Below are 21,557 nucleotides of genomic sequence, written 5' to 3'. Positions count from 1 at the left end.
GGGTCGAATTCAGGGAACGTACATGAGAAAATGCGGTTGAACTCATAAACGGCAACCTAACAAAAAAGCCAAATGAATTTGCAGTTATTGCGGGAACTTTTTTATCAAGTAGGTTTACCAATCAGGATTTTGCCATATGTACTTAAAAAATGTGTCAATGTTATTTGATTAAAAAATGTATTCCTCTTTAATTGATCATATTTGCTTATTCATCGGTTATAATTTTCATTGTTGTTTTTATATTTTTTCAATATAATTTCTATAAATATACCTATATAAAATTTGTGCACATTTAATTATCAAAAATTAGACATTTTTACATTTTCTCATTGAAAGTGTCACTTACACTATATTACAATACATTATTTATACTTTCTTTTATAACGATAATGTGGGGAGTTAGCAATTATAAGCCGTAAAAACACAAATAAATGCTAAAAACACAAAACATGTTGAGCAGCAAACATCATATAATAGAGTTTTGTGTACATAGATATCAAAGTAGGGATTCTTCTGCGAATTTCGATTTAAATGTATCGGCATATTTTTTCACTTGCAAATGACACGGCTGCTGTTATTTAATTTTTAGCATTAAATTTAAACTGCTAGAAATATTAAAATCGATAGAATATTTTCAGTACCGAATCAAAGGTTTCTTTAAATCAGTAAACATAATAAACGAATCAGTATAAATGCGATTGAATGTAGAGAGTCGCGTACGTCGTTCAGCGGCTCTCGATGAATAGCATAAGTGCAAGGATACAAATGTCTCGAGGAGCGAGTTGCCGTAGTCGATAACGTAAAGTAGATATTTCACATCTCTGGAGTAAAACCAAAGGCAGGAAAGATGCTGAGGATGTTCTGTACAGCATGCTAATATCGTTAAAGTAAGTCGAGTCGTGTTTAGCATAGCAGAAGTGAGGTTTTAATTAGCCAAGAGGCTAATGAAGTTCTACTTAGAATACTATATGCAAGTATAAGAAGGGAAGTTAGTCTTACGATTGTGACACAGCGCGCCCTTTTGGAAAATCTACCATGATAACTCAACGTCGAACTGAACCTGCTGAACTTCAGGGATGGTTGCCTCAAGAAGGACGTGGATGGTCAGCCATTCCTATAGTGTGATGGATTCGGTCGAAACTGTGACGATATATGACTATGATACACAAAATTTATTATTTTTGGCATTCTTTTAGCCAAAGTGCATTGTAATATTATTAAGCCCCAATTGAATTCAGCTACTTGAATTAATGCAATTTCCGATGCCTAATATAGAAAAAAGCGTAGTAAATAAATAATCCTACATAATGAAAGTTCTTATTTTTACATTTTAAATACATAGTACTGTCCTGGGATTCTCTGATAGTGGTTTCGTGTAAATGAATTTAAATTAAAATAACATAAATGTATTTTAAGTTATTATTTTACAAATCCTTACAATTTCCAATAAATCTTTATATCATACATTTGTTGAAAAAATTGCATATTTATATGTTTTTATATACGTTAGTCTGTCAAGAACGTGGTTCTGCTTCCCACTAAAACTGCAAACATCTGTGAAGAGTTTCTGGAATGAACGACTGAAGTCATGGAACTCTGCACACGACAAGTCATGACTAAATCACCAGTAGCCAGATTTTTATAAATGAGCTGCATATTTGTAGTTTTATATTTGGTGGTAAAGATGGTTTTTGGTGGTAGATACATTGTACATCCAAATTTGTAATTTATGAAGACGTGTGCCAGTTATTTACCTTACAAATGCTAAAATATAATATATTTAGATTTTTTATTATTGTAATTTTCCCAACAGGTTGCATCAAGATCAATTAAGTATTTCCCTGGCATATACAAAATTGTATGTGTGTTATAATTATAATTATAATATCGTACTCACCACTTGTAAACAAATTGGTACCTCCACTCAAATTTTCTAACAAATATATTGTCCCTTATTGTGTAATACAAAATATTTAAGAAATTATTTTCAAACAATTGTGTTTTTGATTCAGCTGAAGGATCTTCATATAGATGTCAGCAAGCAGAGGTTTCTTCACCACCTAAAGTAAATGCCACATTTTCCAATTTATGCGATAAATGCATTTTTATGCAATTAACTTCGGTATCCAAAGCGTGCATTATCTATGGAAAATATATGAAACATACAAAAACTTACAATTAGCCAAAAAAGTTAATATATAAAATTTTAGGGGGAGTTGTGCCATGGTACAGAAGCGTAAACGAATAATAATGTAAGGGTGAAAAGTAAGGTTTTCTCAAAGTTATTCTTTGATTTTTGTTCCGAATATATGTAGATAGGGCTTTAGGGTTGCTTCATAACTTTAACGAGTACTTGTTTATTCGTTTCTTGTTAGTTGATCCCGCTGTTTCTTGTTTGTTCATCTCGCCGTTTCTAGTTGAGGGAAGGCACTTTAAAATTAAACCCAACCTTTATTGACCTATTAAAGTGTGGCTTTCAGCCATTACTTGCATTTATGTACTAACATAAAAAGAAATGAAAATGCGTGTTTGGTAGCCTTCGAAGGTGGCCACTAACGATGCCATTTCATTGTGCCCTTGAAAAATTTATTACAACTCATGAAAAGAGTTACCAAAAGTACTCGATTTCAAGGTAAAAATAGAGTTTTTATATACTTCCCTATAAAGAGGCATCTTGTCAAATATGCGAATTTCATATATAATTACTAGCAAACCCGGCCCGCTTCGCTGGGCACACTAAAATAGAATAGATATGGTTTAGAACAGAAAAGATATAGTTTTCATATTATTTATTTCTTTATTCTCATACTATTTATTTATTTATTCAATACCACGTTTTGGTCTCTATCTCGAGACCCTAGTCACGGAGCGGCATGAAAAATACTCTGAACTAAAGCATTCACCAACAGTTTCCATTTGATACCCATATTGAACATACACATCCGAAGGTTACCTGAGTCCACGTTTTGACCTATATCTCGAGACCCCTGTCACGGAGCGGAATGAAAAATACTCTGAACGAAAGCATTCACCAACAGCTTCAATTTGATATCCATATTGTACAAACACATTCTAGGCTCCATGTTTTGGTCTCTATCTCGAGACCCTAGTCACGGAGCGGCATGAAAAATACTCTGAACTAAAGCATTCACTAACAGCTTCCATTTGATACCCATATTGTACATACACATCCGAAGGTTACCCGGGTCCACGTTTTGACCTATATCTCGAGACCCTAGTCACGGAGCGGCATTAAAAATACACTGCACTAAAGCATTCACCAACAGCTTCCAATTGATATCCATATTGTACAAACACATTCTAAGGTCCACGTATTGGTCTCTATCTCGAGGCCCTAGTCACGGAGCGGCATGAAAACTACTCTGTACTAAAGCTTTCACCAACAGCTTCCATTTGATACCCATATTGTACATACACATCCGAAGGTTACCCGGGTCCACGTGTTGGTCTCTATCTCGACGCCCTAGACACGGAGCGGCATGAAAACTACTCTGTACTAAAGCTTTCACCAACAGCTTCCATTTGATACCCATATTGTACATACACATCCGAAGGTTACCCGGGTCCACGTTTTGACCTATCTCTCGAGACCCTAGTCACGGAGCGGCATGAAAAATACTCTGTACTAAAGCATTCACCAACAGCTTCGAATTGATATCCATATTGTACAAACACATTCTAGGGTCCACGTGTTGGTCTCTATCTCGAGGCCCTAGTCACGGAGCGGCATGAAAAATACTCTGTACTAAAGCATTCACCAACAGCTTCGAATTGATATCCATATTGTACAAACACATTCTAGGGTCCACGTGTTGGTCTCTATCTCGAGGCCCTAGTCACGGAGCGGCATGAAAAATACTCTGAACTAAAGCATTCACCAACAGCTTCCAATTGATATCCATATTATACAAACACATTCTAGGGTCCACGTGTTGGTCTCTATCTCGAGGCCCTAGTCACGGAGCGGCATGGAAAATACTCTGAACTAAAGCATTCACCAACAGCTTCAATTTGATATCCATATTGTACAAACACATTCTAGGCTCCACGTTTTGGTCTCTATCTCGAGGCCCTAGTCACGGAGCGGCATGAAAAATACTGTGAACTAAAGCATTCACTAACAGCTTCCATTTGATATCCCTATTGTACAAACACATTCTAGGCTCCACGTTTTGGTCTCTATCTCGAGGCCCTAGTCACGGAACGGTATGAAAAATACTCTATACTATAGAAATCATCAACAGCTTCCATTTGCTACCCATATTGTACATATACGGCCGAAGGTTACCCGGGTCCACGTTTTGACCTATATCTCGAGACCCTATCTACCAATAGGTATTCAAACTATACGGAAACCATTTTCAATACCTACTTAACAATGTGTGTAAGTTTGGTTTAATTCGGTTTAAAGACACGGCGGGTCCACGTTTTGGCATATATTTCGAGACCATAGTCATCAATAGGTATGAAAATTACCCCACATTAAAGCACTTATCGACAGCTTTCATTTGATGCCCATATTGCACATCCACAACCAAAGGTTACCCGGGCCCACGTTTTGACCTATATCTCGAGACCCCAGTCACGGAGCGGCATGAGAAATACTCTGTACTAAAGCATTCACCAACAGCTTTCAATTGATATCCATATTGTACAAACACATTCTAGGGTCCACGTGTTGGTCTCTATCTCGGGACCCTAGTCACGGAGCGGCATGAAAAATACTCTGAACTAAAGCATTCACCAACAGCTTCCATTTGATACCCATATTGTATATACACATCCGAAGGTTACCCGGGTCCACGTTTTGACCTATCTCTCGAGACCCTAGTCACGGAGCGGCATTAAAAATACACTGCACTAAAGCATTCACCAACAGCTTCCAATTGATATCCATATTGTACAAACACATTCTAAGGTCCACGTGTTGGTCTCTATCTCGAGGCCCTAGTCACGGAGCGGCATGAAAAATACTCTGAACTAAAGCATTCACCAACAGCTTCCAATTGATATCCATATTGTACAAACACATTCTAGGGTCCAAGTGTTGGTCTCTATCTCGAGGCCCTAGTCACGGAGCGGCATGAAAAATACTCTGAACTAAAGCATTCACCAACAGCTTCCATTTGATACCCATATTGTACATACACATCCGAAGGTTACCCGGGTCCACGTTTTGACCTATATCTCGAGACCCCAGTCACGGAGCGGCATGAAAAATACTCTGAACTAAAGCATTCACCAACAGCTTCAATTTGATATCCATATTGTACAAACACATTCTAGGCTCCATGTTTTGGTCTCTATCTCGAGACCCTAGTCACGGAGCGGCATGAAAAATACTATGAACTAAAGCATTCACTAACAGCTTCCATTTGATACCCATATTGTACATACACATCCGAAGGTTACCCGGGTCCACGTTTTGACCTATATCTCGAGACCCTAGTCACGGAGCGGCATTAAAAATACACTGCACTAAAGCATTCACCAACAGCTTCCAATTGATATCCATATTGTACAAACACATTCTAAGGTCCACGTGTTGGTCTCTATCTCGAGGCCCTAGTCACGGAGCGGCATGAAAACTACTCTGTACTAAAGCTTTCACCAACAGCTTCCATTTGATACCCATATTGTACATACACATCCGAAGGTTACCCGGGTCCACGTGTTGGTCTCTATCTCGAGGCCCTAGACACGGAGCGGCATGAAAACTACTCTGAACTAAAGCATTCACCAACAGCTTCCATTTGATACCCATATTGTATATACACATCCGAAGATTACCCGGGTCCACGTTTTGACCTATATCTCGAGACCCCAGTCACGGAGCGGCATGAGAAATACTCTGTACTAAAGCATTCACAAACAGCTTCCAATTGATATCCATATTGTACAAACACATTCTAGGGTCCACGTGTTGGTCACTATCTCGGGACCCTAGTCACGGAGCCGCATGAAAAATACTCTGAACTAAAGCATTCACCAACAGCTTCCATTTGATACCCATATTGTATATACACATCCGAAGGTTACCCGGGCCCACGTTTTGACCTATATCTCGAGACCCCAGTCTCGGAGCGGCATGAAAAATACTCTGTACTAAAGCATTCACCAACAGCTTCAATTTGATATTCATATTGTACAAACACATTCTAGGGTCCACGTTTTGGTCTCTATCTCGAGACCCTAGTCACGGAGCGGCATGAAAAATACTCTGAACTAAAGCATTCACCAACAGCTTTCATTTGATACCCATATTGTATATACACATCCGAAGGTTACCCGGGTCCACGTTTTGACCATTTTCCCGGCAATTATTCAAATTTTTCTCACCTTTTAAACCTTCCCTAGACCTCCAGGAATAATTCAAGACCAAGATAAGATAAATCCGTTCAGCCATTCTCGAGTTATAAGCGAACATAGGGACAGATTTTCACATTTATATATATAGATAGATAGATAGATATATGTATACGCTATATTGTTACGAATTTTGTTACGTTATAATCCAAGGAAATAATTCCTCTGAGTTCGATAACTAGATTGTCAAATAAAAGTCACAAATTATTGGCAACACGACTTGCTTTACTTTATTTCCAACACTTAACTCTTTACTTTACATGTACTCGTTCACTTTAAGACTGAATACCCTATGCGCATGCACCTCTGCTTATGTTCATGTGCCTAATAACTATCGTAATTTCTAGATCTAGAAGCTCATATCTTCTGGTGAGTTCCGTCCCGTCATCTGCTACCGCCATCAAGCAGAATTCATGTTTTTGTTTTGGCATATATATAGTTGGCGCTTACACCCTTTTTTGCGTGTTTGGCCGAGCTCCGTCTTCTATTTTTGATGTGCGTCTTGACATTTTTCCACAAAAGGAGTGAGCTACAGTTTTATGCCACCTCCGAACATCAGATGGAACAAATACACTCGTATGTTTGCCATTGCCAGCCGAGGAGCGGCCGCTATTAGAAACAACTTTTTCTGTCATTAAACGGGTCGTGCCCGGGGTCTCGAAGCCACGCAATTCCGGATGCGAATTTCACAATCAGAAAAAAATTTTAGAATTTTATAGAGAACAGTCCCCACTCCTTTATGAGAGATTAGACAAATTCAAACTGGAATTATCCCGGCTACATGGACGCCAGTGCGGAGCCGTTGCGATTGATTTTACTGCAAATTATGCGGCTCGTCTGTGGATTAGCTATTGAAATTTATTGCAGTGTGCTTCAGCTTTAACAGTAAGTGTTTGTGTTGCCATTAATATCTCGGTTGTAAGTAGCACTTATGTATGTAGAATGTTCATGTTTTTTCTTTGTGAGCTTACGTTAACATTGTTCATATCACAATTTCACAACGCACGCGCGTTCATTGCCCGTTCGAGTATCCTTTATTTATGGTGTTAAGGGTTTAACACTAGAAAGACCGAAATTTTGAGTTACCTGGAAAGGCCAATGTTGTATTTACGTTTCATGCTTTTAACTTTTGATTTAGTCATTATTAACTTAGAGTAACATATAAAAGTAATGCATGAAGCATAATTTTCGGAGCACCGAGGACATTTCAATATGTTCCGTCAAAAATTTGATTGCGGTCATTTAACAGCTTTGATCTATCTTGTGTTACCATACTTCTTCCTGTGTACCGGAAGAAAATTGCGAAAGGTGTTAACTGTAAGTGTACCTATGAAATCTATTACATGCAGTGATTGAAATCGTTACACGTTCCATAGTTTCGTACTCAATTTCGTGGTTTTAATTTTTATTTTCGCTACTGCTCTCAAATTGAGAAGATCTTTAGTATTGCAGATAGCGCAAAACGTTGTAGCAACTTTTTGCTCTGCTCCAAGTAGTGTTACGTTTCTGCTAGTAGCACACAGTAATAGTCACAAAATGTTATAAGATGTTATTTATTTAAAAAAAATGGATTTTTTTCAATTTATTGTGATCAGGATAAGGTTTCGAATAAAATTTTTTCAACACATGGTTTATTGACATTTGATAATTGAAACCAACGGAAATAGGGGTGTCTGTAGATTTTGTCCATCACTGTATGCCCCGAAGCCTTCCAGCAGGGGTGAAGCGGACGCAGCATCAGTGATCCCCTTGTGCAATGCCCTTTCGCCTATGTACACATCAATGGGAATGGGATTGATGTTGCTTTAGTAAGCTCTGAGGAGCCGCGGAGGTTACGATTGTAGTGCTCGCCTGATGGCAAGAGTGACATGTGGGTTCAAACCGTGTGGTCCACTCACTGTGAGCCTTAAGACTTGAGCAAACATTTGATTAAGCCATGCCCGTATAATTGCAATAGCCGAGATAAGCAAGTTTTTAAGAATATTGTAGAGCACTTATTCGGTATTCTGCCAAACTGATCTGGTATCTTCCTCACTCCACTGGATTTAAAAGACGAAACGGTACAAAGGATTACTTTTAACCCGCGTTCTCCTTATGGTTTTTGATTCGATATTGTTGCCAGTTTCCCGTTCGCAACAGTATGTAAGCTAACGCAATACTTCACACACCTCAACCAAAATATCATGCTAACCCAACACTCCACACGCGCATCGTTTTAGCTAACGCAATACTTCACACACCTCAACCAAAAAGTCATATTAACCCAACACTCCACACGCGCAACGCTTTTGAGGAAATACCAGAGCAGCGATTGGCGTTCCCGTGGGAAACGCCTACTCAGCAAAGTACTGGTCACGTTGCAAGCAAACGGCCTTAGCTTTTAGTCTTAGTATTAGAATTAAAATATTTTTAAGTTCAGTTGTAAAGAAATTATGAACGAATAAAGACCGGTCTCGTCCGGAACAATTTTTTTTATAAACTACCACGACCGGGTAGTTTAACTGGCGTCCAACGTGGGGCCCAGTCGCAAGTGCAAAAACAAAGGAAAATTTCCAAAACCCCTGGCGGAATATCCTTCGTCGCGAGTGAAAGGAAGAATAAAATTTCCAAGGCCCCTCAAGTAGTGGCGGAATATCCTTCGTCGCGAGTGGAAAAAAAAGAATAAAGTGCCAAAGGCACCTCAAGCAGTGGCGGAACAATCTTCAACACTTCAGCACCAAAAATAGCAGTAAGCGACTGGGCAGCCACAACCTGGAGGAACGCTTCAGTCAGTGGACACAAAGCGTGTGCGGGTACAGGACCCGGAGTCATCGCGGGAAGAACCCTCAGAACAAAACGAATAAGTCCTGCACGTCACCTCACAGGATGGAGATCTATTTAATTGTGTAAGTCCTTAAATTCAATATAGTTTGTAAGTTTAAGAAAATCAATGTAATTAAATAAAAAATGAAGGAAAAAATCTAGAAAGAAAAATTTTGTAAGTTTAAGAAAATCAATGTAATTGAATGAAAAGTGAAGAAAAAAAATCTAGAAAGAAAAAATTTTGTAAGTTTAAGAAAATCAATGTAATTAAGTGAAAAGTGAAGAAAAAATCTAGGAAAAAATTTTTGTAAATTTAGAAAATTTAATGCATGTTGATTAAGAAAAAAAGGGAAAAAATCCAAAAGATAAAAAGAAAATCCAAAATGCGTGACGACAATATATCTTCAATACTCAGACCTTCCGTGCTGAGCACTGGCACCGCGGCCAGCAGCAGTGCTTGACAGGATTAGAAGACACAATCCGTAGAGTAGTCAAAAATATTTTTCAAAGTGAAGGACAGAAGCTGCACAAGTTAGTTGCACAAGGGACCACAGATTCGGACCGTGTCCCAGAAATAGCTGGAACAATAAGAGAATTTGCAGGAAATCCAAGTGAGTTTAGTTCCTGGAAAAAAGTATAGAGAGACTTTTAGAGTACTATGGACAGTATCAGGGGACTCCGAGATATTTCGGGATACTTATGACAATAAGGAATAAAATTGTAGGTCATGCAGACGAAGTTTTGGAATCTTACAATATTGCATTAAATTGGACGGCCATTCGCTCCTGTTTAACTTGGCACTATGCTGATAAACGAGATCTAAAAACTCTCGAGTACCAACTTTGTAGCTTGGTTCAGGGATGTTTACAGATTCGGGATTTTTATCAACTAGTCTATTCCCACCTGTCCTTAATATTGAATAAAATATCTTGTATGGAGGAGAGCCCAGAAGCTATAAGAGTCTTAACGAACATGTATAGAGAAAAAGCTCGAGATGCTTTCATAAATGGACTCAACGGCGATATGCCAAGGCTTCTAGCGGTAAAGAAACCAAAGGACCACATTCACTTCATCTATGTGAAATCCTCGAAAACCAAGTAAATTTTTCCCCTCATAATAGGTCAAATAGACAGGCACCTCCAGCTCCTGTAAAGTTAAATGAACAAGGGAATATGCCTCTAAATACGCGAGCATCCTACCATATTCCTCGACCATATCACCCACAACAAACCCATCCACCTCTACCACCCAGAAATATGTCACAACACTGCCAAAGGACTTCACCTGCTCAATTTGATTGGAATACACAACGACCTTCTCAACAGTATCCTACATCCTTTCAACTGCCAACTCAACCCTGGCTTTCTCAACCTTACCCTCAGGTCAGAAATACATTCACACCCGCTCGCCCAGTAGCTCCAAAACCATTACCGAGACCGGAACCCATGGAAATTGATCGTTCCATGCAATCTAAGGCAATTAATTACATGAATAGACCAGGACCAAGTAAACCAGCTGAAAAGAGGCCATCCAACACTTCTCATCAAATACCATACAAGTCTCAGAGGAACTTTCATATTGAAAGTGAACGGGAAGAACAGGAAGTCCAACAGGAAAGAAATCCAAGCCATCCCGATTCCACAAAATCCTGGAGAAATCGTCCATTTACTCCACAGAAAAAAGGTTTATTCTCACTTCTGTTGACAAATATTCCAAATACGACAAGTAAAAATAATCCCATCCCGAGCAGTAGAGCACATAAAAGATCCAATACGTGAACTAATGATTGCATTTGGAATTCCCAAACCTGTTGTAATTGACAATGAGAAATCACTGAACTCTGCCTCAATTTCATCGCTATTGAAGGATCAAATGAACATCGAAATATTTGTTACACCGCCTTACGCTAGCACGACAAACGGACAAGTGGAGAGATTTCACTCTACTCTTTCTGAAATTATGAGATGCTTAAAATCCGACAACAATAGTCTGACTTTCGAGGAACTACTTTTTAAATCTGTTAAAGAACACAACTCGTTAATTCATTCAACCACCAAGAAAAAACTGCTAGAAACATTTTTCGGTACCAGAGTTACCACAGACCCCCAAGAGTTAGAAAGACATAGACAACAAAATATAGAATTACTTACAAAAAAGCAAATAAAGGACCTTGGCTACCACAATAAAAACAGGAAAAAAACGAATGATTACTTCGTACGTGAAGAGATATTTGTCAAAATAAATAAAAGATTAAGCTCTAAACTATCATCAAGATACAAGAAAGAAATAGGTGCAGAAAATAATAGGACTACAGTCAAAACCCAATCAGGCCGAACACAAAAGTAATATCAGAAGGTAACCTTATAGTCTAAGAGCTGGCTACATGAAAGTGCCCGCATCAGGTACATGGCTAATTTATTTTTAAAATAATAGTATTAGTGTAGACGAATATAAAAATGAATGTCTGCCATTGCAAAACTGGGGCGCAAAGGGGGGATACGCAGTGAAAGGGGTGAATTTTGGGTGGGAAAAAATTCATAAGGTACAGGGATTCTATGTACGGGAAAAGTTTGGTTATATATTTGAGAAAGTGTAAAAAAATTGGCAGACATTTTGCGAGGGGCTAACTCGCCGGCAGACTGCGCTGAAGATTGCAAAAATTAATTAAAAAAAAATCATAAGGTAAATGAATTCCAATTATTGTATTTTAAAGTTTAAACATTCCAAAAGTCATTTACAAAATGGCAGACAAAAAAGTGAGGGCTAAGGCCGCGGCAGACGACGTTAAAAAGTGCGCTACACATCAACATTTTTAGTCACATTCTTGATATGAAATTCATTATTTTATAACTTTTATTTTTAGGGAATTTTATAAACAATTTGTTTTTTTTTTCAACGTTAATATTATGGTTGTTTATAAGTATATCAATTTAAAAGCCATGGCATCCGATCAACTATTGTATCCCATACATTCGATGTAACAGGCTTAAAAAGAAGTCAAGATATCACCGGAGACTTAGAAAAACACCAAATTAAAAAAGTACTACTCAGTTGCAGAATTTTATAACTATATTAAAACAAAATATGAATCCTTTCAACACCGAAGATACTCAGAGTAGCGAAGACACTCAGAGCAGCGAAGATACTCGGAGCAATGAATTGTTTAATATTGCAACTGGACGAGCAGCATCGAAAGAAGTGAGCGACTTTTTATTAAATATGGAAAGAACTGACCGTGGTTTAAGAGAAAAGTTTATTTCTGAATGTGCTGCGTCTGATGATCGTTTCGAATTAACTATTAAACAAAATAAAATACTGAATTTCGCTACTTCAACCCAGAAAAGATTTGTCTCGATAAATAATAAAGTTCAAGAAGTACGACTACAGCGTGACTTGTTCGGCCGAATGTTAGCTATTTCAATGAATGACAATGCTAATGTTGAAGAAATATTGACTAATCCTCTAACACCCGTTCCAATGTGTATGTGTCACTTGGATGGATCGATTTATAAAACAGATAAATCTGTTTTGTTGAAGTCGTTGGAAAAAGATGTTCAAAGTACAGCCCCAAGCTACACTGACATTTGTTTAACAGACGGATTCTTTCTCATACATTGTATCAAGGATTTACCAAAAACATTCGGAAGTACCTCCAAAAAAATACTTCAAATGGTATCTAACAATGCAGCCCGTGAAATTCATGTAATTTTTGATAGATATTGGTCCCCATCTATCAAAGATTACGAAAGATCTCAGCGAAGCGGTTCCTCTGGTAATCGTATGTACGTGATTTCTGGACCTGAACAATCAAGACCATCAGACTTTAATAAAGAACTGGCAAAATCAAGAATTAATTCCATTCTTTCAAAATAAAAAAGTGCTACTAAATTTTGATAACTGTTATCAATATGAAGCTGTGAATGAAAGCATATTATTTTCAAAAAATGATAAGTTTACTCTCGATTTGCATGAAGAGGCGGATTCAAAAATAGTATATCATGCGTGCAATATCGAGTCAACAGCGAACATTCTAATAAAATGCTCAGATACGGATATTTTAATTATTATGTTGGCTAATATGATTCACGTACAACACAATAGCAAAGTTTATATTCAAACAGGGGTTTGGAATAAGCAACGAATAATTGACGTATCGACGTTGCATGAAAAGTTAGGCGAGATGATGTGTCAATCTCTGCCAGGATTTCATGCTTTAACTGGCTGCGATTTTAATCCCGCATTATTTCGCAAGGGAAAGCAACGTCCTTTACAGATTTTAAAGAAAAATGAAGACTTACAAAAAGCATTCGGTCAAATTGGACATGAAGACTGTGATGAAACCGCTGTTTTCCCGATTCTTGAAAAGATTATCTGTAATTTGTACAACTTTCCGTTGTTGAGCTCCGTAAATGAAGCACGATTCGCCTTATTTTTTAAAATATATAAGGTCAACGATTTGGAGGAACCTTTCCAGAAAAAAAATTGCAGAATTTTGACTCATCCACTTTGCCTCCTAGCCAGGCTGAATTAACGCAGCATTTATTGAGGACCAAATATATTGCTACAATATGAAAAAATGCTCATAAGAAAATTCCATCATATTTACGACCAGAAACTTGCGGATGGATATTAGTAGAGGGAAAGTATACATTTAAATGGTTCGACGGACCACAGCTGCCTAGTACAATACTAGATATTATTGATCCTGGAACAAACGAAGGTAATATATTTATCCACAGAACAATCCATTCTATTAAATGCCTAAAAATCATTTGGCTTTGTGCTTTGTTACAGGCGATGAAGACGTTAATGCAGAAAGCGAGTCAAATGAAGATGAATATAGCGATAGCGAAGGAGATATCACGTCCGAATCAGATTCCGATTGCGAATGTGACTAAAAATGTTTATGTGTAGCGCACTTTTTAACGTCGTTTGCCGCGGCCTTAGCCCTCACTTTTTTGTCTGCCTTTTTGTAAATGACTTTTGGAATGTTTAAACTTTAAAATACAATAATTGGAATTCATGTAACTTATGATTTTTTTTTAAATTAATTTTTGCAATCTTCAGCGCAGTCTGCCGGCGAGTTAGCCCCTCGCAAAATGTCTGCCAATTTTTTTACACTTTCTCAAATATATAACCAAACTTTTCCCGTACATAGAATCCCTGTACCTTATGAATTTTTTCCCACCCAAAATTCACCCCTTTCACTGCGTATCCCCCCTTTGCGCCCCAGTTTTGCAATGGCAGACATTCATTTTCATATTCGTCTACACTAATACTATTATTTTAAAAATAAATTAGCCATGTACCTGATGCGGGCACTATCTATGTAGCCAGCTCTCCGTCTATACCATCCAAAGCGTACTTGGTTCACCAGGCCTCATAACAAGAAGAAACATCACAAAAAAAAAAAATATATATATATTTTAATTATAGAAAATTTTTAAGCTTGAACTCAATTTCTTCATATAAATTTAAATTCGCATCCATCGAATTAAATTAATTTCAAGATATTAAACCAAACTTAGTTCTATTAAATTGAATTAATTTTGATACAATTAAAATCAAATGAATTTTAATATGATTAAATTGAATTTGAAAATAATTAATGTAATCTTTAGCGAATATGAAAAATCGAGTAAAATGCCATAGGCGTTCGATCATTAGATAACACTAGTTTACAATTTTTCACTTTTAAAAATGGTCCTCGACCAAAAAGCGTTTTTTAAACTAATTTGACGTCGCTGAAACCAAAAATGAATTTTATTTTTTTTTTTCAAAGAACGGTTTTTTGGGCAATAGTGCAGATATTACCTGCAATCTCGAAAACAGTGCGCGCCATTTGCATAATAATGGCAATATATAATTCGTGTCAATGGAAGCCGTAGTTTTCGCAAAACAGGTGGTGAAAGTAAAAAAAAGGCATTTTTGTCGTTTTTTACTAAATTCTCAAAGTTTATTAACTTTTTTCTGGAACAAAAATTTTTTTTATATCGACATAAGATAAGTTTTCTGAAAGACAATTTTCTCACCTACATTTCAAGCCTAAGTTTGTCTGAATCGACGAAAAATTGTAGAGGTTATAACATATTATGTGAATGAAGACAATTTCATCATGTGTCATATATCCTTTTGATGTATACAATACGGTTTCGAACAAAAGTAAATCATGCCAGCCTGCGTATTGAGTCACGCAAAATAACTGTTCTTAGGCTCACTATAATTAAAAACAATATTTATTTCATACAAATAGATATATATATTTATATACACTGAAGAGCAAAAGTGGAACAATAAATTAAACAATTCTATTCGAAGTAGTATATTGTTTTTATTAACTAACTTTTTTCAAATTTAATTTTATATTTCGGTTTTTTAATATATTTCTTGTCATAAATTCACATAAAAAGAAAGAGGTTGTCTGTAAAGTCGGTTTACTGACGATAGTTTAACGTGACAGCGTCATAAGAAAATACTAATGTAATGGTTGCAATTTTCAAAACAAAATTTTAATTTTATTTGTCTGATAGATATTTTGTATGGATATAGAGGAGGAGGTAAATGGAATTGCAATGGAATAGGTCAAGTTACATTTACACAAACGTGAAAAATGACGAAACATTTATCAAATTCATGAAAGATATGTTCAATTTCGATTGTGCATCAGACGTTAATAAGTCAACAACACTAAGATGCACCATCATCGATTTGCCTTTTTCAAGACACTTTACACTCGAAACACTCCCTTTCATTTCCTACTTTTTCTATCATCGTCCTATTCTCAACAAAGAAATGGTTCATTACCATGCACACAGCAAGAAGGCATATTCAAATACAAGTATGTGAATTTATATACAAATGCGCATATACATACATATATATGCTCACTCAAGTAGGACAGAGCCAGATGTCGAACGTTGCCGAACGCGGGGCCCGATTGTGCTCTTTGTCGTTCGTTCCGCGCTCTCGCTTGCAGTTCAAGCACATTAGCTTACATTTGCTTGCGTACGGAATAGATTCATATATTTGATATGTCCATATGACTTGATGCATACAAGATTTGTTCTTTTTGAAAATTGCGCGAAATTGTATATGTATATGCATATTTATATACATATATTAGTGTACAACATATCTTATAAGGTATATGGTAAATATTACCATACATTTTTTCCTTCATATATAATAAAAAAATTAATAATAATAACATTAAAACAGCAGGTATTATTAACAAACTTGGTTTTATTTTAAATTCTTCAAGTGAATAAAATGAATAATAATCAATAAAAAGGCATATGCAAATACAAATACGTTAATTTATATATGTACATATGCGCATATACATACATATATACGCTCACTTAAGTAGGAGAGAGCAAGATGTCGAACGTTGCCGTTCGTTTGCTTTTTTTCCTTGTCGTTCGTTCCGCGCTTTCGCTTGCAGTTCATTCAATGCAATGAGCAAGGTAACGGCAATGAGCAAGGTAACGACATATGAGCAAGGTAACACTAATGAGCAAGGTAACGACATATGAACAAGGTAACACTAATGAGCAAGGTAACGACACATTTTTTCGTGCGTGCAGCCTGTTAAATCGAATTATAAGACGTTATCACGTCAAAAGAATAAAGTATACAGATGAAAATAAAAAAATCGCTTGAATATGGAATTAACTGGATTGTTCCAGTTTTGCACTGGATGAAAACTTCTAGATGCTCCACAAGTAGTAGTATTTTGTCCACAACCCCCTCGATTTTTTTAGGTCCTGGAGTCCACGAGGCATGCTTTCATACAAGTTCTGTATATAGTCTGGTGGAATCGCGAACCACTCCTCCTGTATCCGCTCCCAAAGCTCTTGCATGCCTTTGGGTGGGTTTGCGTAATTTGCCAACTGCCGCTTCAAAAAACTCCACAAGTTTTCAATTGGATTCATGTCTGGACTTTGCGGCGGTCACTCCAATGTCTGAAAAGCTTGGGATCTCAACCAATTTTGCCCTACTTTTGACGAATGTTTTGGATCGATGTCCTGTTGAAAAATAACACGCTTCTCTTGCATACGTAACATATCGACAGCAACCGGCAAATTCGTTTGCAAAATTCTTAAGTATTGGTGTTTGTTCATTTTACCGTCGATTTTCACAATGGGACCAACTCCAAAGGAGTAATGCATCCCCAAACCATCAAACAACCACCTCCAAATTTAATCTTTTGATTAACTTGGTGTGCTTGAAGTGGTCCATTGGAATTTGTCCAATACCAGGACCTCCCGTCAGACTGGAAACGGTTAGTTTTAGTCTCATCGGACCAAATTACCTTAAAAAAAAAGATGAGAAATTAGAAAGCTCCTATATATTAAAATAATTTGTCCGTACTCTTTTCCAGTCATCAACTGTCCAATGCTCTTGACGTCTTAAAAAGGCTTTTCTAGCAGAAATGTTTTTAGCTGATAAAGCAGGCTTCTTTTGTTTCTCTTTTGCTTTGTATCCTGCTTGCCTTAAGGCCCGTCGTAAAGTCCACACGCTTACTTTTTGGTGCAAAAGAGATAACCCTTCCTTCGGCGAAGACAATTTGTTTGCATTTAGAAGCATACCAATATGTCTAGCATCGCGCATGGTAATTTTTTTTGGTCTGCCTCCTTTGCTGACTCCGATCCTTTCGACATTATTTGCTTTTCCAAGCCGTAAAACCGAGGTATGGCTAAGTTGCAGCTTTTTTGCAATATCACGGGCAGACTGGCCGTAACGTAAAAATTCGAGCACTCTTTTTTTTAAATTTGCACAAAGAGAACGTATTTTTTGAAAATTAATACGTTTTGCAAAAAAAAAATCACCGCACATTAACGAAAATGACAAATGAGATTAAAAATTCATCCGTTACTATGGTCGAGCAAAACTGGAACAATGCAGTTATTTTTTTCCAACTGCTTTAGACGGCGCTGTCATATTAAATTTAACTATTTTTGATGGTCATACGATAACTTAAACTAAATAAAAGAGAAATTTTGAAAAAAATTATGCGAAAATTTTCGGACAGAATCAAAACATATCTGTATATCTCAAACTCAATTTTATTGTTCCACTTTTGCTCTTCAGTGTATATATATATATGTCGAAGAATAGGCTTATTTGCCCATTGTACCAATTCCAGCTAATTGCCCATTGTACCAATTCTAGCTAAATAAGAGGCATGACCTTGTAGGTATGACCATTGTACGTCTGTATACAATTTTCGGTGGCGCCATATTGCTGCAAGTATAAATTTGTGCACGACGACAGAGGAAAAGAGACGGACTCTGTTATCGAGTAAGGTCTGGTCGTAAGGCGCGGAATACATAAGTGAAAGAAAGAGAGCAATAGAATAATGCGATGATGAAATTCTACAAGCTCCTTTCGTAAGTCCGTCAGGCGGTCGGGCAGTTGAGATTGCGCCTTGCACTAGAGCAGAACTTACTTTGTTTTTCTTTGTTTATATCTGTGTTATAAGAAAATACACTGAAATGTGCAAGCACGAACCAGATAAATTCTGTTTTATTTGTGGTTTACCAGGCGGTTTTCAGTAAGAGCGCTTCAACTTTTTTTTTGAATAAAACACAAACGGTTTGACTTTTTTAACTAATTTTTTTTTATTATCGAGTTTGAACATATACATTTAAGTATGAAATTCGATTTCTTTTGCATGACCACCGCTTGCACGTTTTACGAAGTCCAATCGTTGAACCCAATTTTCGACCAGTCTTTTGCATAAATCGGCCGAAATTCCAGCAATTTCGAGTTCAATATTGGCTCTGAGCTCACAAATCGTCGCCGGCTTGTTACTGTAGACCAGGGGTGGGCAAAAGCCGGCCCGCGGGCCGGATCCGGCCCTCTTGCTAATTTTATCCGGCCCGTTGAAAAATTCCGCACATAAATTTTTTTAAACTCTTTTATGAGATTTTGTTGACATCAGCATTATTAGTGTGGGTACTGTATATATAATAGTCTTAATAAAATGGGCGGTCGGCTAACTACACTAGTGTGGACGCTTTTCAACCATAGAATATTTACGTATATAAAATTATAATAATATAATATAATATAAAAATATAAATTTACATAAACCAACACACAGTTTTCAATAAAATTACATTATGTACACAAGACTAATTAAAAGTAGAAGTCGAAAAGGATATAACGAGCTTTGGACTCTACAAACTCACTTAAATTCAAATTATTACATTTCAATTGAATTAATTTTAAGACCAATAATTATAAACATTTCAACACGTCATTTCTCCATTAAGCAAAAACGAACCGTTTTCGTCTGTTATTTTTGGCGCGTTTCTTCTGGCAGTCTGCCATTTCGCCTATCAGCTGTTCAAAATCCCATAATGTGTGAATGCTGCCAAGTTTTGAAACGTCCTCATGGACGCGCTCTCTCTCAAAATGAATAAGTTTCACATCTAGTTATCTATGGCATATGCTGCACTCCTCTCACTTTTCGAGGAACGACAGGTCGCACCACGTGTATTGTTAATTTTGATTTAGTACTGATCGCATACTCTTTTTTGTTCGAGTCTAATATTAGTTTGCAAATATAAAATTGAAAAAGTGGACTTTTTGTAAGTAAAATTTTAAAACATTGGTTTTATTTTATTGTATTAATTAAATTATAGGTTTGTAGACCTTTGTAAAATGAGTCAATCTAAAAAAAGAAAAGTTGATTTGGAATGCAGAAACTTCAATGAAGCTTGGACGGTAAAATATCTTTTTACAAACATAAATAAGAAAGCAATTTGTTTAGTTTGTCAGGAAACAATTGCTGTTTTTAAAGAATACAATTTAAACAGGCACTTTACAACAAAACATCCAAAATATGCATCACATTCATTAAAAGAACTTCAAACTGTAGCAGAAAACTTGGCAAAAAACTTGAATAAGCAAGAAAATATATTTACCAAACAAAGTAATATAGAGAAATCTACAACAAAAGCAAGTTATGTTGTCGCACACAAAATTGCTAAGTTATGTAAGCCGTTTTCTGAAGCAGAATTTGTTAAACAATGCATGGTACAAGTGTCGGAGATATGTTGTCCTGAAAAGAAACATATTTTTGAAAATGTAAGCCTTTCAAGAAGAACAATAGTACGACGGATTGAAAATATTTCAGGAAACTTACTTGACCAGCTAAGAACAAAAATTGCTGATTTTACCTATTGTTCTCTGGCTTTAGATGAGTCCTGCGATATTACTGATACAAGTCAATTATTAATATTTATTCGCGGCATTAACAAGAAATGCGAAATTAGCGAGGAACTTCTTAGTGTGCATCCAATGAAAGATACAACTACTGGTGAAGACTTTTTTCTCGCTCTTGAAGAGTGTTTAGTTAAAGTAAGTTTAACTTGGAATAAAATAGTAAGCGTCACTACGGTGGTTGTCCTAATTTAACAGGGAAAAATGTAGGCTTACTTAAACGAATTCGCGACAAAGTAAAAAAGTTACAACCAGAACACGATATATTATTTTTGCACTGCATTATTCATCAAGAAGTGCTATGCAGAAAGGTTTTAAAACTGAATCACGTCGTTACTGTTGTGACCAAAGTTGTGGATTTTATTCGAGGACGTGCCGTACGTAAACCATCGACAGTTTGTTGAATTTTTGAAAGAAATAGAAAGTGACTTCTATGAAATTCCTTATTACACTGAAGTGAGATGGCTAGCATTGGTAAAGTTTTGGACAGATTTCAATATTTGCTTGATGAAATAGTATCCTTCTTGTCGATAAAAGAAAAACTACATGATTTTCCTGAATTGCAAAATAGAGCTTGGCTAAACGATTTCTCATTTTTAGTAGATATCGTAAAATATTTGAATGAACTAAATATAAATCTACAAGGGAAAAAACAATTCGCTTTCAATATGCACTCAAACGTCAAAGCATTTATGACAAAACTAAGTTTATTTGCTGAAAACTTTAATAATAAATTATTAAATCATTTCCCCTCATTGCAAGCACGGCGAGAATCATTGAAAAATACAGATTTTTTTAAATATAGTACAATAACACAAGACCTGCATTCTGAATTCCAAAAAAGATTTCAAGATTTCAAAGCTATTGAAAAACCTTTATCATTAATTAGCCAACCTTTCAATTTCGATGTGCAAGAAGCCCCTGTTGAAATTCAACTAGAACTAATTGACTTACAATCAAATATTTTACTAAAAGAAAATTTTCACTCAAACGAATTGAGTGCTTTCTATGGCGCTTTGAATGATGAACATTTCAAACATTTTTTGAACTATGTTCAAAAATACCTTGTTTTATTTGGTTCGACATATATTTGTGAAAGAACTTTTTCTTTAATGGTTTCCACGAAAAATAAATAT

At 36.4% G+C, this 21,557-nt stretch overlaps 1 protein-coding gene across 1 annotated transcript in view; it reads right to left on the bottom strand.

Moving 5' to 3' along the window:
* Positions 1 to 1,473: 1,473 nt before the first annotated feature.
* The window catches only part of LOC128870469 (plexin-B), a 197,162-nt gene continuing 177,078 nt past the window's right edge, over positions 1,474 to 21,557 (bottom strand). The window contains exons 12-13 of the transcript XR_008455384.1: positions 1,898 to 2,142; positions 1,474 to 1,764 (exon numbers count right to left, since the gene is read on the bottom strand). The gene's annotated coding sequence lies outside the window, so the exon portion shown is untranslated. The remainder of the gene's footprint in view (positions 1,765 to 1,897; positions 2,143 to 21,557) is intronic.

The sequence above is a fragment of the Anastrepha ludens genome, chromosome X (assembly GCF_028408465.1).
Source record: "Anastrepha ludens isolate Willacy chromosome X, idAnaLude1.1, whole genome shotgun sequence".
NCBI lineage: Eukaryota > Metazoa > Arthropoda > Insecta > Diptera > Tephritidae > Anastrepha > Anastrepha ludens.
Note: the sequence above shows the minus strand (reverse complement) of the source record. Positions and strands in the feature narration are given on the sequence as shown.